Consider the following 25,397-nt stretch of genomic DNA (forward strand, 5'->3'; position numbering starts at 1 on the left):
CACTTTTGTTGTCATTTTATTACACATTTTGGAATCACCCGTTATTTCTGTCAAAATGTGAAACAGCATTAATTCACATAAAAAACTTTTTTTGCCTTTTCGTATATCAGCTGTAATGGCTGGTACATCAAAGCAAATGTATCCATGTCTTAATATATTTATGATGCATGTTGGTGATTTACCCACATTTAAAACCATCCAAATTATTTATGCAAAATAGTTGCCTAAATTTATAATCTAGCTCATTTTTCCAAAGTGTGAGCCGACACTTAAGTTTCATTGAAAGTATACAGGTTTAAAAATGAGACATTGACGTTTACGTAAGTCACTAAAGGCCTAACATGTTTGGCATTAAAAAGCACAGAATAATGAAAAGAACCCACAAAAACAGACATTCATTTATTATGAATCATCAAAGTCTGTTTAGTCTTTTTGGAAGGTTACAACGTTGGTGTTTCACAGGACAAGTTATTTAAAAAAAATGCAAACCGAAAGATATTGCAAATAGAACTGTAACGTTTTATTTGGTTATTTTTTTAAAGTTAGCTTTAAAACTATTAGTATTTGTAAGCGAAAATAATGATTGATTACACTTTTAGAAGGTAAATTCTATTCAAGTTGCATGCTCAGTTTTTCTCCATATGGTTCAACTTACCCCCTGACTCGGATCAACTTACAGTGTGTTCAAACCGAACGCGACTTCCGCGAATAAATCGCGCTTTTCGCGCGTAGTTGGACGCTTGAACATTTTGAGTTTATTCGCTTCATTCGCGCATCAAATTCACTTCACTGCACGCTTCATGGTGGCTGCTTTTGCTAGATGGCTCCAGTCTCCTATATATATAAATATATATATTGTTCAAATTGTGTAAAGATCGTTTTTGACAATTTACCAGATTGTCCGACCTCCTCACTCACTTTCTTTCAAGCAAGATCCTTTGTATTTCTGTTTAGATAAAAGTAAGATGTATTGTACGCGTATCCACATACAGCAACGATGATTTTGTCCTCCATTATTATTTGTGATTTCCGCCTCCGCTCCCAAAATCATTATCACATCACTACTAGCGCAAGCTCCTGATTGGTTAACGCGGCGCGAATTTTCGCTTAAGTTCAATTTTTTAACTCGCGCGAACGCTCAAATCGCGTCATTCGCGACGCAAGTAGGTCTATCGCGTCTTTCTTATAATTTTGAGGTAATCTTGAACTTAAATGAAATACTTTTATTGCACTTATGCCTCATTTTCTATCATCTTGATGACCGCAAAAGTAAAAAGTTGCTCATATTACCCCACTCTCCCTACAAGGAGATATGATGTACGCCCAGTATTTGATTGACACGGTTGTTTACGAACCTTTAAGTAAGATGTTTACTTTCAGTTTCTTTGCTGTAAACAGATGACTTACAAGAAATCGCGTGAGCGGAAATCGTGCATTAGTAAACGTACCTCAGAGCACATCGTTGGTAGTAGACTTATGTTTTATTGACAAATACTTGTCGTTGCACTATTTTGTCTTTTTATATGGAAGCCGGTGTGTTTTGACAGCTGAGTAGCAGACGCGTCTGCAGGATGTTTACTCACAAACTGACTTCAGGTTCTGGACAGACATTATAAACGGAACACTGCGGTTTAAAGCGACGGGTTTTCACGTTTCCATTAACATCTGAACAAGGTTAGTACAACTTTGTTTTGTAACGTTATGTCTGATTGGGAATGAATGACAGAACGTATACAATTTACTTTGCATTTCAAAGTAAAAGTGCAGAAGACTTAATACGGTTTTATTAAGATTCAGATTAAGACTGGGTAATTTAGGGCAAGATGTTTAATAAATACTCCATTTAAAATGAGAAACGTTATGAAAAAGTAGGACATACAGTTTATTTTCACTTTCACTTGTACATATAGCAGCAGTAGCCTATAAACACTTAATGTTTACATTACTTTACAAATCTGCAATAAATAACTGTAGACATTTGTATTATTTTAATTTTTTATTGATTGGTGCACTTTGAACAAGTCTTCATGTAGTTCTTAGTGATCTATGTGAAGTCAGCTCCCATTTACATAGTTGTCTGTAAGCAAGTGTGATACTGGAATGCTGGGTGGTGGCTAAACTATACATAAACGAAATTGCCAGACATTCAGCATAATACCTGAATATTCTCAATAGACTTGATTTATCAATTAAATTATTTCATTTCAGTTCGTTTCTGTTTCAGTTCGTTTCTGTTCTGAAATGGAGTTCACAGATGAGGAGAAACTATGGCTGCAAAGCATTTCTGAAGAGGTAAAGATGATTCTGACTTTGATAGTTATTATTACTATTTAAACAGGACTTGTTGTAAAAGAAAGCGTACATGCTGAAGCCAATTAGAACTTAGTATCACAAATTACAACATTTTCAACTCCCACTAGTTGTATTGTTTTGAGTTGAACTTTCAGTTTCTCTGGATAAAAGCATCTTGGAATTGCATTCATATGTAGATTATTCTGTTTCTTCAGATACCTGAAGGAAGTGAACTCACTCCGGTGGAAAAGCAGCTCTGGGAGAAAGCAAAGCCCGACACGGAATTTCAGGGACAGTTGTTCCAGCTCATGGCCTCCATGCGGTTCGGAATCATTGATTCAACGATATCCACCAAAGTGATGAAAAACTCTCTCCAACAGAGAATCAGTGTCATATGTGGATAGTCACTAAATACAAGACAACGGTGATTTTTCTTTAAAAATTGCCTTTTTAATTGTTTCCTTGTTGATGTTGATATTATAAAATGACATGATAATTACTTGTTATTGACAGTTCGACCATTAGTTCACCCCGTTAAATGTCATACTGCTTAAAATATGGAAATTACACTTTTGTGGTCATGTAAATACATTTACACTTAAGTGATCACTAGTGCGTTTTTGCTTTAATAATGATGCCATGTTTTGTTTACAGTACTGTATAAGCACATATCATAAAAATTGAATTTCAGGGTAAATTTGAGCATTCTACTGGTGCAGTTCAACAATACTTTTTGTTTATATCTATATGTGGAAAGAAAAAGTAGTATTTCAAGTAGTACCAAAGAGTAGTTCAAGTTTTTATGAATTGTACAGGTGTTTTTCCTTCATTCACAGAATGCTATTGAAATGAAATGGTGCTCTTTTGTATATCCAAGTATATAAACCGGAAGTAAGCTGGAAATGAGATGACACTTAACGTGCATTCAATATGCTTACAATGATCATAAGATTTCTACCTCATTCTCAATCTCTTTTTAGTAGAAAACAAATAATTGTGGAAACATCTATTTGACCCAAATCGTTACTTTTACACACATTTAACTATAATACACTGGACCAATATATTTGCAAGGTGATATAATATTTTAAGATGTGAACTGATCTGAATTGCCCCAAGACAAAAAATTTGAATTTTCTTACTGCTGCCATGCACATTTTTAAAATATGATTGTCTAAGCCTTACTATTGTATTTTAGCATGAATAATTAAAGTGGATTATAATATGTTGTGCATCTAATAATTTGGAGAACCTTGTTGACAGCAGAACGCAATCGACTGTTGCTGTTACTTTTGTATCCACACGATGGCGTACTGAGACAATATCATAGAAAAACATCTCCAGGGGACTGTATGAGAGGGCAGTGTTAGCCACGATACAGATTGAAATCTAATCTACTCTTTAATTGACCCCTGACCTTAAAATGATGTACCATAGAGATCCGGAGAGCACTGCATGAATCTTCTATCCAAGAATGTCCTCGCCTGAGGTTGATTCTCGCCATATGTTTCATTAGGCACCTGGCCATCAGGGGTTAGAATGGTCCATTGAGCTAAACAAACTGAGTCTCCTTTGCACACAAAACTCAGTGTAGGATGACATTGGGGCTGTTGGCTTTCAACGCTCTCCAGCACACACGAACAGCGATATGAGATTAAATCTCTTGGTTCTATATATGTTGTTGTCATACATGTTTTTATTTGTTGTAAAATTGAATGAAAATCCACTCCCTCATTTAATTGATGTTACAATACTAAACGTGCTAACAGATTTGTGTTGAAGAATTTCAAACAAATGTGACAAACAAAACATCTTAAAGAATTAGTCCCAAGCCATAGCTTTTGACATAAATATAAATAATAGACCAATGGACCAAATCCATGTAAAACATAGCACGATGACAGTGATTTTTAATAGCGAGGTTGCATGATGATGCTTCTTGGCATTTACACATTTAACCAATTGCAATCCTTATATGTGATTTAAATTGTAAACAGATTTTTACATCTGCTAGTTTCACACGAAAGTCAGGCTGAAATCTAGTGCAAGCCTAGTTTTTCTTCTTGAACAAATATGGACGTAAACAGAATACTATAAATTATGGTGAGCTACTCATGAAGTTAGTTTTTGTCTGGGAGACCAAACTGCCATATTTAATATCATCATGTCAAAAATTACATGGTTCAGCTTATGAGCTGTTTGAAAACATTCTTGCACATCTGGAAAGTTGGATGGTGACTTGATACAAAGCCTTTCTAAAATCAAAGGTATGACCTCTGCACATGACCCAATGTAAATTAAGCAAACCACTTTACAAAGTGAATTTGGCTAAGTCGGTCCATGTCACACTCCGCGCATGTGCAAGCATTTTTCATGCTTTGAAGTACATAATATGGGTCCAGACCCAGAAAGAACGCAGCAAAACCAAATATTTTCACTCATGCACACCGCATCATAAATTGGCCATATATAATTGCTAAAGAATATGCAGAACAAACATCACTGACTTGGAGCTTCTGTGTAGGTTTTATTTGTGTTGCATTTAATTCAAGTTCTGTATTGAAGCGACAGGTTTTCTTAAACTCTTAAAGGGATAGATCAACCCAGAATAAAAAGGTTATCATCATTTATTCTCCCTCGTGTTGTTTAATATGAATCAAGTTGCTGTATATGACTCTTTCTTCTGTGAAAGTGATTTCATGTTCACACAATGGAAGATGATTTGTTGGGCAATTCCAGCATTATGTGTGTGAAGTTTTCAGTCAAAACCTGAAATATAAATTCTCAGATAATGTATTTATAACCAATATTTTAAATAATCTGTTTATATTTTACCATAAACAGTCCAGACATCAGAAAAATATTAGTCTATGCACAAGTAGTTTATTTTAAAAGAAAGTAAAGTCACGTGTTATGGATGGGACACAAAAGGATGCACGTTTTTGAGAACACAGGACTTCTGTGAATAACGCTAAAATATACAAACCAGAAGCAATAATACCCAACAAATGGAGAAGGGATGACTCTTCAAAGACCACAAAATGGTTATTTTGATTTCCATGTGCTCAAATATGCGGGTAATGGACCGTCACAGATGTGACAGTTTCGTTGTGGATGGGACAATTCTCTTTCCTGACTATGGAAAACCATGCTTTAAAAACTTGAGAGATTTCACACGGGTTTTTAAAATGACTAATTGTTGGCATCTGACCTTTGGTAAAACTTCATAAGGTTGATATCTACAAATAATGAAGTCATACAGATTTGGCATATGAGTGAACGTAATAATAACATTTTGGGGCAAACTATCACTTTAAGTTACATTAACTTGTGTAATATGTATTGTGAATACTGTGAATTGTTGAAAGCTCATTGTGTCAATGATCCCAGTGGCTCGGGCATTTCGGTACCCTCTTAATGATTGCCATGTGGCTTGTAAAGGTCTGACCAATGACATGATATGAATATATCATCTGTCGAGAAAAGCTCCAGTCAGATAACACCCCAGGTGCCTCCCACCCCCTCTACACACACACACAAACAATATGGCACATAATGACCATCTGGTGGCCAATTAGTGAATACCCCATGCTAGTGCTAACACCTTTCTCATAATGAATAGAGAAAAGAGACATGTGTTCCCCATAGTGTTGCTGATGTTTTATATTAAGCTGTGGCGAGGGCGCTGTTTTGATTGGTGATTAACCGAGCATTGAGGGACTGTGTGTTTTGTGTTGTGCATTTTCCCACATGTGAAATAATGGGAAGAGGAATGTGTGACGTTTCTGCCGCTGGGACTTGTTGGGTATTTCAAAGCGCTATTCATTTAATAAAACAAATAATCAAAATGTAGTATATTGGATCTTTCCCACAGACAGTGTTAATCTGGAAGTATTTGCCTCTCTTCTAAAATGATAAAGTTAAGGCTGGAACTTCGGAAGTTCTGACGTGCTCATTATCAGACATTAAAGTCATCTTTCATTTAAGGACGTGATCTGTCAATGCCAAGTGTTTGGGCTTACAACATTTTTGAGGTCCACACTTTTCCGTTTAACAGGAATCCTTGACAGGTAAACCTTTTAAACAGACCTAAATGAGATTACAGGCCGAGCTCTTTTTCCTCCTCACTGGGACCTTTATATCATTGGGTTGCACAGATTGTGGTGCAAGGATTCCAGAAATTACAGTTTTAATGTGTTTGCTGGAGCATATTGCAAAACGTTTTGCCATTAGTCACCGACGGTTGTTTGGTTACAGCTGCTAGTTCTTATAACGGAGCAACAGATCAGCCCCATTTATCTCATCTATTGAATAAGGGGCATTTTAATTACATTTTGAATTTCGTTTCCAAATTTCTAAAATATCGCATCTCCATATGTTTTTGTTTTATTTTTTGCCATAAACCTTCATTATTAGTATGTATGGGATTTGGAAGTATCTAACAAATAAAAAGTATTAAAAGTTTTGTATATAATTTGTGCACAGTATATAATCATTAAAAACATTGCAACGTTTTACCATTTCCAGAAAAACTTTGAATTTGGACATCTAATGACTGCAACAAATTGTTAAACGTAAAATTTTCAGTTTGCATGTAATGTAATATGTAATGTAATTATCTGTTAATAAAAATAAATAAAGAACCTAAAAGAAGTATATATATATATCGTAATATATGTACAAATACACCGTTGTCTCCTATATGTGACATAGTAAACAACACGTTAATAATATGCTATTTAATATTATTTATATTTATCCTATAATATTATTATTTGATTTTTTCCGAATTTTTGCCTTAGGACAAATTTATTACACATATCTTTTTTTTATGAAATTAGAATGAATGAAACGTATTCATGGATTCGGTATGTTTATTTATTTATTGTTTATTTATTTGTTTATGTGTTCTAGGATATAAATAACTTCCTCTGGCTCTGAACACAGTTATTAGACTCACTTTACCATCTCTTTTCTTGCTCGCTGTTGTCTTCTGCTCCTCTGGAAGCCTCTCATGCAGAAGAGCTACAGCAGGCCAAACATTCAGAAGAGGACATATTTCAGAAGGCGGGCTCAGAAGACAGAGGAATGCACTTACTATTTTCCTCTCTTTTTTTCCTTCTCTTCTCTGCTTTTTCTCTCTCCCTTGACGGAAGGTTTACTTTAGCTCCTAAAGAGAAAACCTGGGAGGCTTGGATCCCGATTTGGGTGCCCACAATTCACCAGCGCCCATGAGCCTGATGAAGTTCAAGCTGACAGCTGCATAAATCACAGGCCGCTGGAGCTAATAGGTGGTAGTATTAAAATCCAGCCCCCCTGGTTTAGACCACCCAGGCAGCCTTTACAGGAATAGGAGCATCCAGTCATATCTAACACGACTGAAACTGTACAGCCATCTTCGGCACTTAGCCCCCCACCCGCCTCCTCTCTAGCTGCACCAAGGCAGGGGGGCTCTCTTAGCAACGCAGAAGAGGCCCGTCTGGCATCCGAACTACAATGATTCATATTTGGCACTTTCATAAAGGCTTTTCTGCCTGTTTCTTTTTATGGCCCACTGTGGCCTTCTACCTTTTTACAGGCTTTCTTTTTCTTAAGAAAACTGTATAGACAATCAAAGCCAATGACAAAATAGAAGTCAATCGAACCAAAATGTGGGACCTTTGTTTACATGGCTGAACCAAAGCAGAACAGCAAAAAAATCACAGTAAAAGGATTTACTGGTTATGAGCTGTGTAAAAATGGAGCATCACCCAATATGGTCCATGTTGTGGCTTGGCCTAGACTCAGATCAGCTCTGTTTTCCTCATGGCAAAATCCCACAACCTGTCATGTTAGATCTGAAATCAGACCTGACAGAATCACCTCTCCTACACAGTGTTCTTAATCCTCCTGTTGCTAAATTTCATTCAAAATTCAGTTTAGATTACAATGGGGATATATGACTCCTTAAAGACATAATTAGTGAAATACTTTGTGGTTGTTTATATTGTAAGCCATGGTGCATAGCTAAAGTTTTGTGTGCAGTTTTTATACGCATTATTTATTAAAGCATTAATAAACTATCAGAGACACGTGTCCACTATATCTGGTTTAACAAAAGTCAGTTTACGAAAGTGCTATCCACTTAACTACTGTGTTTAATCTATTAAAGGGATAGCTCACACCAAAATCATTATTTTTCATTATTTAATTGTTTTTAAATTGATCGAAACCTGTAAAAATCTCTTTGTTCTGCTGATTTAAAAGAAGGATATTTGAAAGAATGTCTGTAACTGAACAGTTCTGGGGCACTATTGACTACCATAGAAGAAAAACTACTATAGTAATCAACGGTTCCCCACAATTGTTAGGCTTCCCACATTCTTTAAAGTATCTTCTTTGGTGTTCAACATGTATACAGGTTTGAAACAACTTGAGATTGATTAAATGTTGACAGATTTTCATGTGTGAACTATCACTTAAAGTACTGCAAGCGAGGTGCCTGAATTGGCTTTTTAACATGCCAAAACTACATGGAATGCTGAAATACTGAGCGAAAGTGTTGCGTCTGCTGGGTGAATATTTAAAACAAGTTCACAAGTTAAACTTCACTATATCATGTTTATTTCCTACCTTGTTGGACTGTGTGAAACATTTAAACAACTCTGAGCTGTTGTTTTGGCTTAGGTTGACCTCAGTGTAAATTGTTTTTCTAGTAGGTTGTTAGGGGATTTTCGAATGATCTTGGAACAGTTTAGTACACATTTATCATATAAAACCTGTGTTTCTCTACACATATGCATGTGCGCACACAGACACTCACGCTCACTATCACTGCCACACACGATTATTTACCTTACAGGCAATTTGCTGTGTGCGTTTTCACAAGATGCATCATCATCTTTAAATGATTTGCAGTTGGTCGGTTTACAGTGTGTGGGATCTGGAAGCAGTACAACTGATTCAAACAACCTTAAATTATGGAGCCCTTTGAGAAGACGGAAGTTGCCTCCAGTAATGTGAGGAGTTGAGACAAAGTAACCATGAATGAATGCTGTCGTTGCTTTATGATAGAAACTGCCCAAAGCTAGCACATTTCATCACTTAAGAACTCCTATTTAAGTTTTAATCTGTTTTAAATCCTAGAGACATCCTGGGCTTTACTGTGATGTTATATAAAAAATATTCTTGAAAAATATGAATAAGTCAAATTTGTCAGAAATACTTTTGTGTTGAAATTGACTTTATTGCTTTATGACTGTGGTTCCACAGACCTCAAAGAAGCATATGTAAAAGCAATAACAGTCATTTCTAAATTACTAAACCTCTCTTTCCTAAACCTCTTTTCACCCTTCAGATGTTTTCAATATGTTTCATTTAGCTAGCCCGATAGCCAGATTTAACCCTTTGTTTTACTATATATTTTAGAAATGTGACTGCAGGAGGCTTTTTCAACAATGATGTGTTCAGCGTCAGTTAGTCTCCAGCAAAAACCATTGTAAAAAAACACGCAAAAATAAGCAAAGAAAATAAAAAACTAGTAAACTACTATAGTTTGTTGACTAAATCAAAAGTGAATTTAGTCATATTTTATATCCGGGGTTTTTCATACTCCAAGTATAGGTGGCATTATATTTTAAATATACAATATGACAAGCGGGTTATTGTTGAAGTCAGGTCTCATAAGATAAAAGTCATTGCGTTTTAACCTGACACCAAAATTATACATTATGAAATACCTCAGCTTATGCATTTTCCCAATAGACCTTTGGAAGATTGCAAAAAATAAGATCTGTGATTAACAAATGTTAAGATAATATTTATTAACACAATATTTGCTATTTTTGAAGCCTAAATACAACCGGCAGAAGTAAGAAGCTAACATGAGGCTATAAACAGACTGTTCTACAGTGGCTTGATATCAACGTCACCAACACCAAGCCTCTGACAACGTATTCAAACTTTATCAAAAACATGTTCCCTGGTAACTTCGTGAATGAAACCCCTCCATGTTTTTAGAAACTTGTCCCCATGTTGCATTGCTTGTGGGATATACGTGTGAGATGACGTCTAACTTCCCCGCCATTTTAAAGACATATACAATAAAGGTTCAAAAATTCACAAGTGGATTATAACTGTTGTGTTTTATGTCATAGATATAAAAATTGTAAATATTTAGCTGTTTTGTTAACCACAGACCTTTTTTCAGGCAACTTAACAAAAACCCATTTGAAAAACCCATAGACTTTGGGGCGATGGAACCATGCTAAAATAAAAGCATAAAAAATATGTCATCTCTGAAGTACTCTATTAGGAAATGTTTATTATGTATAGTTTATTTTGAGCCCTTAAGATGTTAAACGTGTTAAAATTCTAAACGTTTTTATGTACTAAACAATATGTCATGATGTTAAACAAACTCTACATCCCAAAGCTTGTTGTTAATACTTTGGGGTTCCAGCAGCTTGTTTTTAATACTATGTAATCTGTCACAACCAAAACTGTGAAATTCACAATGTATTTTTTCATGCTGGTGAGTTAATGGGAGGAATGCAGCCTGTATGCATGTTAAAGCCTGTCAAAGCTCAGCTGCATTTCAATGAGCATCTGCTTGCATCCATTAGGCCCTTCAGCTTCTATTACAGTGATGTGAATCCACCCTTCACTCCATCAATGCGACTCCTGTGCTTGTGTCAGAAAAAAATGAATAAATAAATATTATATACGACCAGTAATGACCAGGCTCTTAGCTCATTGCCTGGCGACCTCTGGGTTTGGCCCATTACAAGCACACTGTGCATGCGTTTTACAGTCTTTAAAGTGTTTGAGGTCATAGCTCATTAATGATATTTACAGTGTAAACTGTGTGCTGGTGCTTATGAAGAGCAGTTTGACACACCAACTTTTCTTGTTTTGAGAAATAATGCACACAAACCCAGTTAATCCAGTTTCTGCAAATTATAAAGAAAGCTATTTATACATCCTTATCTTCTCAATCATATTAAGCAGGGCTGTGTTGGGGGACCGGACAGCCAGAAACTCAGTGTGATGGGGGTCAGCTAAGGCGGTATAACATAATAATTTGGGTCAAGGGGGCCCCACAAAATAAAGTGGAACTGTGAATTTTAGGAGCTGTCCTGTCAACAAGTCGCATGAAATGAATGCTAAATATGTTCATATGTTTACCATGTAAATTATTGGATTTTATGCAATGTACGTAATTTTTATGCAATGTATGCAATTTTGTGACAGGTTGGATGTGTAAATCACACAATAAAAGCAACAAAAATGGAACTCCTGTTTAATGTAAGAATGGTATACAATTTGATGTAAATTACAATCAAGTCCTGTAAAAATATTCATGCTGACTTAGGAAATTAATAATCGTTATTTTCAGTTTAGCAAACATCATGTCAAGTGTTCGTTGTGTCTTTAATTTTTTCAATCATTTTTTATCCATTCGATTGTTATATGTGTTTTAGGTGACATGGTTAATTTAAATCCTCTTCATATCTAAATGTTTTTTTACAGACATATCTCAGAAATCAAACGATTAAACGAGGTGGCTAATTTGTATGAATTCTTACAATCTTATTTGTACGTTTTAGTACGATTTGCTTTCAGCCCAATGGCTTTAGGTTTAGGGGTGAGGTAAGGAGTGACGCTTATATGGCTTTTGTCTAATAATTATACATCGTTTTCTAATTTAAATCGTAAAAACCCATTTAAATTAGCCACGTTGTAACATAGGTTAGGTTGGTCCTGACGTGATTCTATGATAATTCACCAAAACAACCGTATGTTTTACTAATATTCTCAAATTTTTCAGATTAGCTGTGGTCTAATTTCTTAAACAAGTATTAAACATTATGAAAGTGGGATACTAATGTAATTCTCTTTCAAAGTTTTGTCTTCTTATTAACCGTACACATAAACAATGCTGAAATTGCTTCTCTGTGATGAACTTTCCCAATCGGTCGTTCCAGTTAGTTGAACAACATGCTGGACATGAGCAGTGCCATAGTGTTGCGCCAGACTTCTGTGGTGTTTTTCTACTGTGGTTGCGGAACAGGATTTGAAAGAAAGTAAAACAGGGCTCTCCTGCAAGTGGCCAGTCAAAGCATGTGAGGCTGACCAGGGCGACCACAGTTGAAACCTTAAGCGGAGTAGTAGTTTTTCTGATTTTTAGGTTAGTTTTTTTTCTACGGGCTAAGAGGTTTCAGAGCTTTTATCCACCTGCTGTCTCTTTTTAATGGGGCACAGCGTCCATATTCAGTGTGACCAATGTGCATTGGAGAGCCTTTTGAAGAGAATCCAGTCTTTGCTTCTTGAAAGCTTCAAGCTGATTCCAGACCCTGTTGTCAGTGAGTGTCGGATCCAAGTATATGTCTGTCTCGAATCCTGGATTAATTAAACTTCTGTGATACAGGCGAGAGGCCAAATTAATTTTGTGATCCGTCTTCTAATAAACAGGAACCTTTCAGGAATGCTGCATTCCTTGGATTTCGCATCATTAGGACCATGCAGTTCTTTTGAGGAAAATATAATAGGACTTCTAAGCACCCCAAGTGGTGTAATGTTTTGTGTTGGGAGCATTATCCTATTCAAAGCACTTCGAAAAATTTGCCCAACTTTTTTTAAGCTAATGTCTATTTTTCACGATCTTCTGATTTGAATACTTTTGACCCTGTGACCGAATGTTAAATTTAATGCCCAATTTAACACGGGCTTTCTTGTCAGATGCTTCTTTGTAGTCCTGGTCCTTCTAATCCGCCAGCAGGAAGCTGGGTGTTGTTGATGTCTGAGCTACACCAGCGGAGCTCCATTGTTTCGCTGTGACAGCACGTCCCTGGGTCTGGCCCAGAGCTGTCAGGTCTTGCTGTCACACTTCTAAGCGGGCACGCCATGGCCAGCTCACAGGAACCATCAGGGGTTCTAAAGGCAGCACACTATCCACTGGGCCACAAGATGCCAGGCTGAGCAGCAGCAAGCCACGTCAGGGTCCAGGTTTCATGGGTGAAGTGGGCCATTGTCTATATGTCAATGTGTCAGCAGATGTCTCACAAATCAAATGTCGCTGTAGTTTCTTTCAAGCACACTGCATAGATTAAGTGTTTGGTTACAGTAGTGTTTGGGTCAAAATCAACATGAGCCCCTGGTAAAATATCAATGGGCACTATTGTCAGATTACAAGAAATGTCAGAGCATGTAAATACTGTATACCATGAAACTAGACAAACACAGCATTATATCAGAAGAAGATAGAAGTATACAAAAACAACACTGCTTGGTAAAAAAAATCCTTGAAAATCCTTTAATTGAATTTATTTATCAAGACTTGCTATGTGTTGTATTAAGTGACAGATACAGCCAGATAGTTGTTATTACACAATAAGCCCCAAAGGTATTTAGGACTCGGATGTCAAGACATTTCTCACAAGGCTATTTGAGGAGGCATTGGGCATAACATATTGATTTGTTTGTTATTTATTTGTAACGTCAAAATTACGGCACCTGACTGTGTTAGCTAGTTTTAGTCATTTTTTGGGTTGGGTATAACATACCTTGGAATGTGTGGCGAAGAAGGGGGGACGGGAGCCGTGGGGCGGGGCCGTTTGGTTCTACAATCTTAATTAACCTAAAAATAAAAAGTACACTTCTACCAATAATTTGGGTTGGCAGAGGTTAAAAAATGCCGTCCACACAGCAATATATAACTAAGTAACTAGGGTTTCTGGCGCTGATGTTATATGGGAAATTCATGGAAGAAGATACTTAATACAACATATACTGTACATCAGAGAAAAGATCCAAGTTATGTCCATGCCCGTAACGGAAAACAGTAGCACCCACAAGTTTCTTTTTTCCCAATAAATAACTACCGTCGCTCTTCCTTTCATCTCTCACCTAATCCATTTGTTTGCGCAGCTCTTAGTCTTGTCATCATAGTTTGTTTAGCTGATTTACCAAAGTTAACAGAACTCTTCTATTTGCACTGTTCCAATCTCAGGAAAGCTCATTGCTGAGAGATTTGAAAGACCCACTATTTGAAACCATAATCTTATTTGCTTTGTGGTAACGATTATGTTAAGCTTCACTTTTTCATAGCTAAAGGTTAAGAAAATATTGTAGTGTGTATGAGTCATCGGTAAAGCAAGTTGCTGACAAACTGCTGAATTTCTTCTGTATAAAAAGAATTGTACAGAATTGTACTGTTTTTTATACAGATTATCATGTATAATGTCCAATGTAATGTAATGTTTTATTAACAGATATGAAATATTGTAAAAATCATCAAATTACATAAAAGACTGCTAATTTACAGGAAAAACAGGGAGAAAAAATGATGGGGAAAACTGTTATTTTGACCGAATATTTCTGGCACCCCAGAAGGGGCCACACTGTAAAAAAATGTAGAATGTTGTCCAAGTCTTTTTTTGCATAGAATGAATAATATTAGTCAAAATATTTAGCTAAAACAGATTCTTTGTTGATTGGACAAACAATTATACATTTTACAAACAAGGGTTGGAAAATTTCCCAACGTGCATTGCAACATGTTAAGTGTTGTTTATATAAAATAAATTGTTGTATTGTTTGCTGTCTTTATTCATGTTGTTGTGTTGTTAGTTGCCTGTTGTACTTTGAGTTATTTTAATAAAGGATGTTTTTTGTCATCATGTTTGAGATTTTTGTTTTTAATGTTTAAAGCAGGCGTAACACACAGGGTTTCTGCCAATCTCATATTAATCTTGATAACCTATAGAGTAATATTGCATACTTTTAATCTTTAAAGAGTCTTTCGTTTTATGACATTTATAAAAGATAGATACAGCTTCACGATTGTTTCAGAAAACATAAGGTGCATTTTGGGGGGAGGGGTAGGCTGAACCAAAGCACGTCAACAAAACACAGACATCAGTTTCACTCACCGCTTGTGGTTCATGTCCGGAATCTTTTAGCGCTGGGATGGCTCCAGATATCAGTTTCAACAATCTCCAAATCCAACGTTATATCCACCGTTTATATAACATTCATCACCCAACTGCAGTGATTATACACACACCTGAACTTATGCTCTCTCTCTGTCCTGCTTACAAGTGTAAGTGACGTCTGCGCCATGCTCCTTTCACGGCTTTTCCGGGAGAATTGTCCAATAAGGGACTAAGAAAAGTTGTTAGAAAACAGTTTTATATGTTCTACATTCCTGCTGGGGGAGGGTATCTTGCACAGAAATACTACGTAATATGCCCAACTCGTTTTTTGACAAGTTGACCATGTTAAGCATGAGAAGACAGCATGTTTAACACAGAAGTCAGACTGCATGAAACATCGTTGCAGGGCCGCTTTAAGTCAAAGTTCATGATGCAATGCTACTATTACAAATTAGGCATTCAGCACAAAGTGATTGTGTTTGAGCAGGCTTTTGTTTTTATTCACATCTAGGATGTGTACAATCTGAATGGGGCCCGTGCCATCTCTGCTTTTGTTTACAAGTCTGTTATGACAACACATGGCCATATTGAACGGTGACATCTTCCGTTTTTGCAGAAAAATGAAAACCACATGGGGCTAACATTATAAAGTCACAGGGTCCTATAACCTAAAATAACCTAAACATTTATCAGTGTAAAAATAATGAATTCCTTGGACGTTAACAAAAAAGTAATGAATAAGGCGTGGAGTTTTAAAAATGTTGAGAAACTCAGCCCATGATTATGACATCATTCTCTCTGCCTATAAGTTAAAGTATAGACCGAGTAAAATGGAAAGGGTCTTTATTTTCTCATAGCTGTGAAGGCCAGTGACTCATAACAGAGCTTGTCACAAATTGTTGAGTTGTGACAGCTTAATATATAGGCTGTCAAGTGTTCAGACAGACCTGTGTAGTCACAGAGGTGAGTGGGGTGCTTAGGTAGGCATAGGGAGAAAAAGAGTACCTTTGTTTTGCTAGATGAAGACATGGAATTGGAACATATTTCTAAAGGTGGAACTCTTTTACCAAACAGAGATGTTAAAAAAGTCACATACTTCTGAGTACTTGTCTACTTCACCATTTGCGCAATTGGCACATTTAAAGAATATATTACAACATGTCTTATAATTGGTTTGCTTTGGCAGGCTGAGAAGTCGCTTACTTTGAAATTGTCAACCAACTGGAAAACAAGTAAAAACATTCAAAAGCACAAAATGTCTTCCCACCCTGATGTCAAACTCAATGAAATGCTTTTTGAAGCAATGACTATAGAATTTAAGAGCATTGGTGGATAAAAACATTTTGTAGTATGTTTTAAACGACTATAATGAATAATTGCATACTTTTATTCATACGAAGCTATTACATCGTCTCTGCCGACTTGGAAATTTCTAGTATCAGACTGCTTTTGTGTTGTTTCTGTCATTTGTGTATGCTGAAAGTAAAAGTAAGTAAAAAAGGAAAAAATAAAAATAGACAGCAAAAAAATTTTTGTGTATTTTTTGTATCTACAATTCAGCCTATAGGCAAAGTTATGTAATCCTTTGAACTCAAGGGATTTTTATTTGAAACACTGTTAAATACTCTACTATATTGTCATTTTGGTGATTTCAGTTATTAAAGTGGTGTTTTGCTTGTGAGAGTGCGTTTGTGAAGGTATTTATTTGTTTCCACAGTATTTACTCCATTACTGATAACATGCTGTATTTATCATATTTAAAGTGCAAAATGCCAACATATCTCAATTCTTTTCTTCGAAATCATTCAAAATCAAGTCATATAGAATAATTTTCTCAGAGCACCCCTCTGGCATTTCAACTAAGCACCAATGAGGTCCCTACACAACACTTCACCTGTCCACTTTCAATGGAACCACTGGTGTATACTGACATTTCTTTTAACAACATGATTACTAGTACAGCAAAGGCTGGGGGCAGTTGGACAGGGGATGAAGTTTCCAGCGCTCAGAAGAGGGGCGTTCCTTTACTGGAACCCAGAGCTCTGGAGGTGGGATGGTGTGATTACAGGGAGACAAGACCTTTGCCAGAATTATTCAGAATCACCACTTTCACCTGAACCGTGTCATATCAACTCTGATTTATTCAATAGTAAAAGGACCCCTTGTAAGCCCTAAATAAATTTTAATTGCAGTAAGCTGGTTAACACAGCAGCTTTAACTTTCGCTTGTCTCCTCCCCTCTTGCCCTCTTGTTTGGCAGGGAACTTTGAGGGGATTAGGTATGGCTGGCGATGCTGGAAGGGGTTGGTGGGAAAAATTGTGAGCGCAGCATGACTCCTACAATTCGTATATAACTCTGGCTTGATTGTTCTTGCTTTGAATCAAACTGTCAGGAAAATATCTATTTATATATAATATATATAAATGTGAGCTGATATGTTAAAAGTTATGTCCCGATATACCTAGGGAACAACAATGAGACATAATCCATATTACAAGGAAATAACTAACAAACAAATGTGTGGTTTGACAAAGCATGAAAAACAAATCACTGATCAACATACTCAGTAGATAGACTTAATAATACCCTTCAGCTATACGGCATTCTCAAAGTTCTTGTTTCGCTTGTTAGGTAACAAAAAACTTGCTTCGATTGTTGTGGTACTTATGAGTTTTGTGTCTTTGATTTGTTCCTGTGGGTTTGAAACTAATGTCCTGGTCATTTCTGGTGTAAATGAGAACCTTAATTGAAGTAAAAAACGCATATTACATTTTCTACATATCGAAAACAACTCATTTTACTTACTTTCAACATATTTGTTGTTATTATTTAATTCAACTCAAAAATATTAGTTAACTCAATTAATTTCTGGTTGAGTTTATTAAACTCGTTGAGTGGACTAATATTTTAAAGTTGAATTGACTCACAATTTTACGGCAAAAAGGTAACTTATATTTTTAGTTGTACCAGCCATAGAAATCACTATCACTAACTTTTAGATGTATACCTGCGAAATAACATAATTTGTTTCATTCATTTAGATTATGAAACGTATTAGTCCAAATATCTGGTCTGGAATCGGCACACAATGCTACAACCTCTCTTTAGATTTTAGTCATTTAGTCGATCTCAAAAGACTCTAAAGATGAGAAAGAGCATTTGGTTTCTGAGAAATCAGGTTTTTGGCTGGCCTTAAGGAAGATGCATTTCAAAGAGCTCCAGTACGTGTCCAGACCTGCTTGAGGGGCAGAGAGAAAAGTGAGACAGAACAAGACAAAAAAGACCCAATTACTGACCTTGGAAGGAAGTAATAATTCCTCAGATTAGAGTCACTGGCGGTTTGCTTCACAAACGCATTTCTTGTAATTTACTACATGACCTGGCATTAATAGCTCTCCCTTCTGCCTGTTGGTGAGATCAATCCATCCAACTGGGATAAAGTTATTAATGAGGAGTGTATTCATGCTCTATTGCTATATTACAGCTATTACATTCAATGGCTACTTCATTACGACTGGCTATGTTAAGATGTTTTCTAGAACATGTGGCTTGGCCCTATTCTGATCAATCTTAACACCCTCCTATTTCTATTTATTTATGGTGACTTTCATGCCAACTTATTTTTATTTAGTACATTTATTTCACCTAACAACAGGATGCCATTGCATCTGCTTTTACTTTAAACCAAAGAGGTTTTTTACAGTATTTGCATACATTCATACCATATTAAGAGGGCTCCCTGTGTTGCAGAGCCAGCCGAATTATTACTGTCTGACTAGTGCACCAAAACTGTAGTAAAAACCTTTCCTGGAAAATAGTCCTTACTATGCTTAGCAGGCAACAGCTATTAATGTAATTCAAAATGAAGCAGGAATAATATGTGAGCATATCCCACCATGCTCGAAAATGAATAGAAGCATCATTTAACATTATAAAATGACTCTATTTACAAACCTAGCCATGTAAATTGCTGGAAAAAGCATATATAATGAGATTCAAAGTGATAAATGGCTCTTTGGAAAATCAAAGCTGTTCGTAGGTTATCTGAGCTACCTTCCACAGCACAGGATTTGCTCAAGCAGAACCTTTGGACATCAGTCAGCACCATGACCCACGCCACAATGACATATGGCTCAGCATTAACCTTTGCTCCTATAGGTGGATTTGTCGTGCTGGGGTCTGAACGTGGCTCTCTGCCAGTTTGAGATGAAGCCATCGATCCATGCTTTTCCAAAGCTTCTACTTTTCAGCCAGACCCTCAGGCCAGAGTGTTTAACAGATGGGCCATTCTTCAGAGACAGCCTTCCTTCAGATGGTGATACAGTCACATAGTTGGGTGTGAGCCTTTTGAGGCAACTACCCTCTAATTAGCCAGCATGATAGCATCTTTCACGTATTCTTCATAGAGCCTGAGAAAACAGACGGAGAACACAATGGGAAAAGATATTAAGTCTATTTTACAACGAAGGGATAAATTATAAGTGAATTGAAGCCTGGGCTTGTATGAATGCCAGAAGAAATAAGAGTGACATTTTTATGATGGAAAATGACTGGCCAGCACGCAACATTCGATAACGCACATGTAGAAACAAAGACAGGTTTGGGCCTTTTAGTCGATCAAGAAGAGGCTGAACCAACCAAGCGAAAGAATGTTTATGTGCACTTTGAGTTTCAGCCAACCGTACGTTTTTTTCCATTTCGGATATTTTAAGAGTCAAATTAGCTCTGCAAATTCACTAAACCCAAGAGATGCTGTGCACTCTGAGTTGAACATTTGAGCTAAAACAATGCAGTGATTGCATTATAAGAGTGTTGCCTCAGGCCCGCCCGATGCTCTTCACAGGGCCAGCTGGCACACCAGAAAAGTAACACCACTCAGATTAGTGAGTAACTCAATGCTCAGCAACACCCCCGTATTCCAGATTCCATTTTAGTCAGCTGCACGCAGGCTTCCCAGAACACTAACTGCTTAAATTACTCCTCACAAGCCTCTGCAACATGGCACGCGTACAAAAGATAGATCATCCCTCAAATCCTCGTCTCTTCTCTGTCATTCTATATCGTTCTTCCTTTCCAAGACTTGAAATGTACATTGTTCGACAGATCCCCATAGCGGTGATACGTCTGTTGCCATGGCGTCACCTCAGGTTGTTACTTTGTTGTACACAGGGTGAAAAGGTGGCTTGGCTGAAAGCGAATGTTTGGGAATCTTAACGTGGCTCAGGCTCAGTCCTGAAGAACAATAGAGAGCTTTGATTGTGAAATCCACTCATTTGTAATGGATGCCGCAGCCTTTGCCTTAACACTTCCCTTTTCGCTGTAGCGGGATTAGTAAGCGTGTTTTTGTGAGAGTGCTTGTTCTGTGACAGTACACCTCGTGAAGAGAGTCAATGGTGGGAACAGTCCCACAGAGCAATATCAACTTCTGCTGCGGATATACATTACACGGAACACAAAGTTACACTTTTTTACATGGAATACGAATGCATTTGAGAAGTCTGACGCTCACTTTGGAATTGCTTTGATACTCGATACTGTAACCTATAATGGAATAGTTCACCCAAAGATGATCTCATTATTTACTTACATGCGTGTTGTTTCACATCTGTATGCTATTTTTTTTGTGGAACACCGAGTTTCCAGCCAGAGTGCGAAGCGGCTGGGATGAGAATCAGCACCCCCAAATCTGAGGCCATGGTTCTCAGTCGGAAAAGGGTGGCTTGCTCACTTCAGGTATACATTACACGGACAAGATCCCGGATACAGCCGGCCGAAATGAGCTTTCTCCGCAGGGTGGCTGGGCGATCCCTTAGAGATAGGGTGAGAAGCTCGGCCACTCGGGAGGAGCTCAGAGTAGAGCCGCTCGTCCTCCACATCGAGAGGGGCCAGCTTAGGTGGCTCGGGCATCTTTTCCGGATGCCCCCTGGACGTCTTCCCGGGAAGGTGTTCCGGGCATGTCCCACCGGGCGGGAGACCCCGAGGAAGACCTAGGACACGCTGGAGGGACTATGTCTTCCGGCTGGCCTGGGAACGCCTCGGTGTCCCCCCGGAAGAGCTGGAGGAAGTGTCTAGGGAGAGGGAAGTCTGGGCATCCCTGCTTAGACTGCTGCCCCCGCGACCCGGCCCCGGATAAGCGGTAGAAAATGGATGGATGGACGGAAGTTCGAACACAATATCATGGGAATTCGTAACTTTTTTACGAGGTAGCTGAATCATATCAATTTGTTTTATCTTATCGATTCGTTTTAGTATGATTTGCTTTGCGCCAGTGATGTTAGGTATAAACAAACAACCTTAAGGGTGAGGCTTCAAAAAAATCATACATTTGTATACGATTCATAATTTCAAATAAATTAGCCACCTCGTAAAATAATTCCCGTTAATTCTGGATGGAGGAACTTTTTTATAGTGACCAGAAAAAAATGAATAATCAGACTTTAAAATATATAAATATTATCTAAAATAATCTTGTCCTATACCAAAGCTCACATATAGATCTCTTTGAATGAGGTAAACAACACTGGTTCAACTCTGGTCCAGAAGAACTTTCCGTTTTAGTTACACAAACGTTTGAACAAAACACAACCAAGAGAACATTTATAACGGTGCTTCTGGACCGGTGTTTACATTTTGCAAAGTCTATAACCTGTGTAGATCTCCAGATTTAAATAAAGCCACTTCATGTACTTCAATCGTGCCACTTTTAAAACACTCTTCCGAATAATATGTTTTTGACTTGAAGACTTGAATGTACAATTAGACCACTACTATTGTGCTTTTATTGTTTTAACTGTTGGCACTGCTGGTTTTCACAAATGAAAAAGGTTCCTGTAGCTCACTTGGCAGAACATCATGTTGCATTACCAATGTAAAGGCCATGGGTGAGTTTCATTAAATAATAACAGAATTTTCATTATCTGGTTAATACTATTTAGCAAGTAGGGCTAGGAATCGATTCCAAAAAGAATTGATTCCTTGATTCCAAGAGATTGGGAATCGAGAGTCCATTCCAAAAGTTGGAAAGACGCTATGCAGATACAATTACATGTATCTAGACATTTAACGAATGATATCAGTACATTTGTGTTTTCAGACATGAGCTCAGTATGTGTGTGAAGAGAGTTGCATATTAAGTCTCACAACACATTTAGTCTACTTTGACGTCTGTTCAAAGTTGTTGAAGCTGGACAAAACTTTTTCAACACCTGTCTGCACTACTTCCATTTAACATTAGATGAGAAGATGAGAACGAGCAATAGCAAGAAATCTGTCAAACATTTACACTTAGAATATGCACGGTATTCTTAAATATTTTTCATATAATTGACTGATTATTGATCTATCTGTCTATTTTCTGCATGTATTTTTCTGTGCACTGCTGAATAATAAATAAAATGGTTAATAGTAATTTGACCTGCGCTTTATTTTGAAAACAGCTACAAAATAAAAAACCTGACAAAGATTATTAATGATATTATAAATCATCAAATGGAATTGCAGGACAAGATCGAAATATTTTTGTTATATAAACAATTAATAAATGTAAAAAGTAACATCTCAAACAATTTGTTGCATTAAAAATTTGTAAATTTTTAATAACAAATAAAAATCTGCAGAAAAACAGGGAATTGAGCAGGAATCGAAAACAGAAGCTAGGAATCAATCCAAAATATTCAGAATCGAACAGTCCTAATAGCTAGTACATTATAAAGTGTTTACTCAAGAGTCGTTGACCAGTTTGTGGCTTATGTAAACAAAGAGAGACTTATCATGTAAGGTCGTGAATGACCACTCAGACCGATCTCTTTACATGGACTCTCATCTGCCAACCGAGTAGACCAGACAAATGTTTACATCCCGGCCTAATGGACCTAGGCACATTTTAACTACTTGTCTTTTTGCTCTTAATGTAACATGCTCCCCCCGACACAGAGCTGTAATGGAAATGTTGGACTTTCTCACACTCTACGTTGCAAACTATCATTCATTACCCAAAACAGCTGGGAGGCCGTAACCAAGGAGAATGAGCACTTTATTACTCTGACCTGTCAGAGAGACATGCTTTGGTGTAGATCTTAATCTGGAAGGTGAGTAATGGGAACAATGTGACTTTTAAAGGTGTAATAAACAGGCGTCGTTTATTGTTTTATATTGTTTCATGTCTTGTCATGTCTATTTATGACGTTTGCATGATTTTTACATTCAAAAACATCAAAATCAATAAGTAATAGGCTATTTTCTACATAGGGTTTGAGGCTGGCTCTACAAATGCTTGGTATTAATGGCCGTTGAAGACGTTATAAGAAAACGCCCACTGCTTTGATTGGATAGAAGTTTGCGTAGTTGGAGTCTTCTATGAATTTGATTAGAGACGTAACATTAGGTTAAACATTAACACATTTCAAAGATCTCACACATCATTAGTATTATCTGGAGACCTCCTGTGATTTATAGATTACCTCCCCACATCAGTATCTCATGTGATGCATTCGAACGGGAATGACTTTACTCAAATTTACTGACTTATTTCCCGGCTGTGATGGCAAGGCTTTGCGAATAGTTTGTAAAGCATATAGTTGTATTGCGCTTAATGATATATGACCGTACCTTTCAGAATTTGAGACCCGTGATCGCGAACCGGAGAAAAGATCCCCGCGATCCCGGGTCTCAAATGTTATGATAGTTTCCATGAGAAATAAACCAACTGGAGACTCCTCATAATTTATGGATATCACCCAGCACCCAAAACACATCAAAACAGCCTCCATTATTTGCAAACGATGGATAAACCTTGAAAAATGATATATGAGCCCTCTAAATCATAGAGATGCCGATTCGCACAAGCTTAAGATCACAGACAATCTATTCAAGAATTACAAATTACTAGAGGTCCCCAGGTAATACTAATCTCGTGTGAATAGTGCTCAGGGCATATCAAGAAATCTCTTACAAAGGAATAGTGAGGCATAGTACAAAAATGGTTTACTCACATAAGATTGCTGCACCATTCCTATTGGATGCAATATTGATGACACAGCACTGCTTTTAATTTTAGTCATTCCACAAATCCAGTGTCGATATCTGACTTGTTTACAAAGGAATCCTCAGAGAAATGAAACGAACAAACGCTCCATGTTTTTCCCACATGAGCTGGAACGTCTTTAAAAGTAAACTTTAACCATGCATTACTAATGTCGGAATCCGAAGGAGGGTTGTGCAGCGACTGTATTCTTCCACAACAAGGGGTTAATATTAAAATATTAATGTCGGAGCATTCATGAGCCTGTAGACTACAAAGTGAGAATATAAATTGAGTCACTACAAACTACAAAGTGAGTTTAGCGTGTTAGGAATAAACAATGCTCGTAAATGGCAATATTACCCAGTGGAGGCTTAGTCCCAGAAACGGTATCCCTCAACAAGAGTCACTGGCAACAAGCGTTGTCTTTTCAGTGCAGCTGTTGTATTCTTTCAAAAAATAATGACAAAAACAAGCAAAAGCTTGTATGGGATTGACAATGAATCATTCTTACCTGTAGCAAAACATCTGACTTACATTGAGGCGAAATTGTATAGAGTCTAGAATTAAAGCCACGGGAGCTTGTTAATATGAAGGAAATGATTAGCCTCAGGAAAGAAGGACTCGACTCATTTTAATGACACCTATAAATGACTCAACAACAGTCAACCAGCTGCATGGACACGCACCATATTTTCCATTTCTTTATTCTGCTTTTCATTTTCTTAATTGCATTTTTGCTAGTTCAAGCCTCAGGGGGTTCGAGGGAAAACTTTGAGCAAGATGCAAAAAGGACCTGACACTTGGGCAAACCTGTAAAAGGGCTGGTCCGCCGGTTGTCAAGATAAATAAGGCACACATGCACTAAAACTTAACCATGTCAAGCAGAGTAGATTAGTTTTAAGGAATCAGGTCGTAATTTTAACACATGACATCTTACCACTTTCCACAGCACAGGCAACTTCAAAGGAAGAATATGGTATTTATTGATGGGCCCATAACTCAAGATCTTTTAAAAACGGTCAGGTTTCATTAGTCGACGCAAGGAAAATGGAAACCAGATGAAAGTTAGGCCAGAAAACTCGACATTGCAGAGCCTGTAAGGGACATACTTGGTTAAGACAAGAGTAGATTTAAAAACTAAAAAGTCAAGATATTAATCAGGTAATTTG

General features: G+C 37.2%; 1 long non-coding RNA gene across 1 annotated transcript; it reads left to right on the plus strand.

Annotated features, from left to right (window-relative positions):
- The first annotated feature begins 1,355 nt into the window (after nucleotides 1-1,355).
- Nucleotides 1,356-3,517, plus strand: LOC130419690 (uncharacterized). Its single transcript, XR_008906533.1, has 3 exons — nucleotides 1,356-1,674; nucleotides 2,225-2,292; nucleotides 2,508-3,517. It is a non-coding gene; the product is annotated as an uncharacterized LOC130419690 (long non-coding RNA).
- Nucleotides 3,518-25,397: the final 21,880 nt, after the last annotated feature.

The sequence above is a fragment of the Triplophysa dalaica genome, chromosome 4 (genome assembly GCF_015846415.1).
Source record: "Triplophysa dalaica isolate WHDGS20190420 chromosome 4, ASM1584641v1, whole genome shotgun sequence".
Lineage (NCBI taxonomy): Eukaryota > Metazoa > Chordata > Actinopteri > Cypriniformes > Nemacheilidae > Triplophysa > Triplophysa dalaica.